General features: G+C 30.9%; 1 protein-coding gene across 3 annotated transcripts in view; it reads right to left on the minus strand.

The window, feature by feature from the left end:
* The window catches only part of LOC102673581 (semaphorin-2A), a 259910-nt gene that overhangs the window by 65153 nt on the left and 189549 nt on the right, over nt 1-5208 (minus strand). The window lies entirely within an intron of this gene.

Consider the following 5208-nt stretch of genomic DNA (forward strand, 5'->3'; position numbering starts at 1 on the left):
ATCAGCGTTTCGTGGAAAAAAGTTGTTAACGGGTGGAACGCGATCATGCGTTCGAAACGAAGTTACCACGATTTCACGGGGTGAATCTGGGTCATGCTCTTCCTTACGCGGCAGACCACGATATCGCGTTTAATTCCCGGAAGCGTCTATAAATTTCCCTCTGCACAATCTGCTGTTGCGCGCGACACGCGCGCATTCTGGCGGCCGAAACGATTTCCGGAAAGCTTTCCTCGTGAATGATGGAAGCGAGATTGAATCTGGCAGAATTGTGGATTTTTTTTTTTTGCTTCCTGTTTTAAATGTATATTTGTACACTTTTTAAATATATTAGACGCGGGGAAATTAACTCGGTGGCATTTTTTTTTTTAGAAAGAAAATTATTTAGAATTTTATTTACCGATAACGTTTAAATTTGTCCATCGTTAAGTTCAAAATTTGTGAACATCGACGGTGCTTTTTTAAAATAACAAAAAGAAGGATGATTTATTGTATTATAGATATTTTAAGAATAAATTGTAACGAGGATATAGTTACGGTATTTATATAAAATAGTTTTATTATGTTTGAATAAAAACTCGGAAAAAAAAACTCTCTTCTAAAAACTTTCGCTTCCAATGTTACGTTAATATTATTTTTAACGTAATGATACAATTTTTAATCGAGAATTTGAGGCAATTTTGAAATTGCTGTAACAATAAAAATTATATGTAATTAACAAACTTTTATTTTATTAAAACAACTTTTTATTTTTTTTTTAATAGTTAATTATAATACTCATATCTTTTGTCCAATAAAAAACAATTAAACAAATTATTCAAAATCATTATCATAGACAAGAAAACATTAAAAGAGGAAATTTAATTAAAAATATCTTGATATATATATATATATAATAAATAATTCTTCTTTCCCTTTACTTTAAAATTTTAGTTTCGTCAGACACATATATACGCAGTATTAGAATAAAGGTACGATAAATCAGGAAAAATGGAACACGGAATTACACGTAATTCGTGAAACAATGTCGCATACCAAATTGAATTCGATGGAACGAGGGGTTGGTGATGATAAAAAAAGATAGTCTCGAGGGGTGGGTGAACCGAAGATTTTCATAAGTTTCATTTCTCCATCTCGAAACGTCGCGACGTTTCGGAACGCCTCATTTCTTCGCGAACCGTTTTGGAATAAACGTCCCCCGGGGAGCGCTTCGAATTTAATAAATCGATTCTCGTAGCCCTCGAGTTATGGTCCGCATGATATTAAAATCGGTGGGGCGATACTTCCGTTAATAACCACCGCGGCCAGAAGCCAATGGAGAACGATTTATTTCCTTAATCCGCGTAGAAATAACTCTCTCCATCGTTCAAACGTAATTAGCTGCTGTTACCACGATCGATATCGAATTATACTGTTACGAATTTGAAAATAATGCGGTTGTCTCGTGACTGAAAATTCTAATTTAAATGGAAAAAAGTCTCGGAGAGATCTTGATTGAGATCATTTTGCGATTACAATAATTTAATAATTAATAATATTAATAAATTGATATTAAGTTTTAATTTGAATTTTATTACCGTACTTATTGTGAAAAGAAAATTGACTTTAATTAAGATTGAATTATAATTAATATTACTTCGTTTATACAGAAGAAAGTTGGAGAAAAGAATAAAGGATCAATTCTTAATAGTAATTTTTTTCACGATACTTTTTATTTTTTTTTAATTGGTAAGACCTATAACTTATTAAATTGATGATAAGAATATTACAATTTTTAATATCGTAAAAAAGAATTTCAAAAAGCATACGAATATGTTATTATTGTAATACTATTTTTTCAAAATCACCCCTGTTATTTATAAAACATTTTAAATCCTCTCCAACAGAATTTAAAAAAAACCTACCGCCAAAAAAAGTCGAACATATTCCCCATAATATAACCCATATTTCTCCTCGTGCTCACATTTTCCCACTGTTATAGCCACACTAACAATCATCCACTCGTTTTCACCGCGTAACCATCAAATTCCTCGACTTATACACTCCGCCAACGATATATTATTATTTCACGTTTATTCCGCTTTATTACGTTGCTTCGCCTCGAATCTCGCGGAGAAAAATTGAAACTAATGCACCTTTAAAAGCGGGTACACATGGAAACCATAGCCTTTCACGCATGCTCGCTAGATCTCCGTCATAGAGATGCGAATATTTCGGATACCAGAGCGTACATAACTGCTCAAAAATATTCGAATACTTCCTTATTAATGTAATTTAAATTTTATATAAAAAAATGGGGACAACCATTTCCTGTTTTATAATTGTTAATACTATTTATACAAAAATATCACATAAAAATTTAATTTAATTTCACAAGATGGAAGCTCTTGCAAGAAAAAACGTGTAAAGGAATTTTTACCACAGTAACGATAAAAAAATTGATCGAAAAATAAGCGCATTTAGTGCAAGCAATAATATTTAATTACTAAATGCATCGACGAAACACGTATTTAATTAAATTTAATATTATACGTATAATTAATAAATAATTAATATCGTAAAAATTACATATATATATTATATAATATAATATTAATTATATATATATAATTAATATGTATAATTAATAAATAAATAATACGTAATTTAAATAAATAATTTTGAATGTAAAACTACATCCTTAAAAAACAATAAAAATTCTTTTTATTATTTTCTATTGAATATAATTATATAGTTAGATGTTGGATAAGTAAAATGTTATATTGAAATTTTGTAAATATACTTTTGAATAGTAGAGTACGCGCGCGTTCTATCGTCGCGTTTATTATCGTTCGTGTTTATATACGCGTCGCCTTATCGGCACGGAGACAGATCGCGTGTGGCGTATGGCGAGAACAGTTACGACGCAAAATTTCTCTCGTTCGGCATTTTGACGAGTAAAATTCGCGTGCGATTGAATACTTTCGGATATTCGATCGATTTTTTCGGTGAATTAACGAACGATGGAACGGCACGACGTGTTCTTTAACCGCTGTTTTTTGTAAATGAGCGTTTATTCGATTTTTTATCGTGTGTGTTGATTTTATACGCGTGGTTTAAAAATACAAAATATATTTCGAAATTACGAAGACACGTATAACATTACATTCAGGTAAAATTGAATACTTTTTCTCTTATTATAGTAGAAAATTTGAATAATGGAAAGTGATTGAGATTGTATAGTGGATATTGCAAATGTTGTAGTTTAAGTTCAATGTAACATATAAATCGATAGCATATAGCACAAATATCCGTTTTTTTAATAAAATTTGAATTATTCATTTTTTGATACTGTATAAAAATTATACGTATATTTATTTATTTTATAAATTTGTTAAATAGAAATTTGATATTTCCAAATTAATTGTAATAGATTTTAAACCCTTCTTAAAAATATTAAAAGTGAATGTGCTAAAAGCTATCGATATTCATTGAATAATTAACATTATCCACTTTGAGATTATACTGGAAATTATCATTTTTTTTTCTATATTAACGTGCATCTACTTCCATCATACACACTACATACACATAAACTCCACATTCATAATTAATTCCTCGATACATACACCATTAAATTCCATTAAATTCACTTTTAAAATGCAAAATTATTCTTTTCCATCGAAATCTAACCCTCGAATATATACCAACAAAATCGATATTATCCCTTATCCTAAATATAAAAACATAATTTGATTACAATTTTTTAAATTGTAATAATTCATTGAGCGTATCGAATTGTTACGAAATAACGAATAACTCGATCATTCGTTGGCATTGGAATCCACGAAGAGGAAAGTAAATAGATCGTAATGGAATAAATAAATCTCAAGATTCGTTACGGTTACACGATTACACACATCGCGCATTGTGTTGGACCCACTCGACGGCCTTTATCACCGCCATCTTATCGAGGAGTAACCGGATTTCGCGACACGTGCGTCAAGAATAACCTAACCCCATTCGAGCACCCTTCCCATTCGTCTTTCTTCAAAATTCGAGACCATAACGAACTACAGTCGCGATTGAATAAAGTTAGGCGCCCTAACCCGGTCCCATAATGCCAGATTAGCAATGCGATCGTTTCTTTCTTTCTTTCTTTCTTCTCTTTCTTTCTTTCTCCTTCTTTCACGTTCGCCTGGCTTCGTTCCAACCGGCATATGGCCACCGAAGATTACGAGGGTACCGCCGCCGTGTCCAATTTCCAACGTTATTATTATTTTAATCCCCAGAGTTCGGCAAGGTGTCTGTCCGATATATCTCGATATAAAAATATTATTCGAATGTATACACATACACATACACATATACACACACATACACATATACACACACATACACATACAGACATACACATGTGCGTCTATATAAAAATAATACTTTGAATTTTTTCAGATCAAAAAAAGGAACAACTTTGCGTGTTTGCGTTTGAAAAAGCGATGGAAAACAAGGGAGAAGCGGGTGTTAACCCGTGTTTCATTCATGCTCGTTAATAAACCAACCAATGTGGTATTATGTGTCGATGGACGATTGAAAGCTATATATTGAATTTTTCTTTCTGTATATCGGAAAACCAACGTGTAACGTCCATCGTTGAATAATTTTATATTCGATTATATTATTGATAGAAGGGAAGTAATAAATCGTGAGTAATATTTACTTGATTATTATTTAATCTCTTTTTTTAATTTTTTTAGTTTTTTAGCTTTTTTTTCAAAACGAAATATCAACGAGCTTTTTTAAAAGAAAATAGTCATCGAAAATTGCGAATAACAATTTTCCTATTTTTTTTGCAATTTAAATCGAATAATTCAACGATAACTTCATCGTCCATAATACTGTTTTTTTGTTTTTTATTTTAATTTGAATTAATATTTATATGACGAGGGAGTACATATTTGAAATCGAAGCGACGTTACTCAAGTTGAAAGTATTCGAATAATTGATGCTTCTCGACGCGTTGCAATTAGTCGCTAGATGAATGACCTCGTTCTTACGATATTCATTACGTATTGATACATTTTCTCGTATTTTGACAATAAATAATACAGCACGACGGAACGAGAAGAGAACAAATAGAAAAATAGGACGTAAGAATAAAGAGTATAACAAATAAAGCAAATTGCAATTTCCTCTTCAATTTATTTCGATCCAAAAAAAAAAAAAAAAAAA

Source organism: Apis dorsata, unplaced genomic scaffold (assembly GCF_000469605.1).
Source record: "Apis dorsata unplaced genomic scaffold, Apis dorsata 1.3 scaffold_44, whole genome shotgun sequence".
In the NCBI taxonomy this organism is placed as follows: domain Eukaryota; kingdom Metazoa; phylum Arthropoda; class Insecta; order Hymenoptera; family Apidae; genus Apis; species Apis dorsata.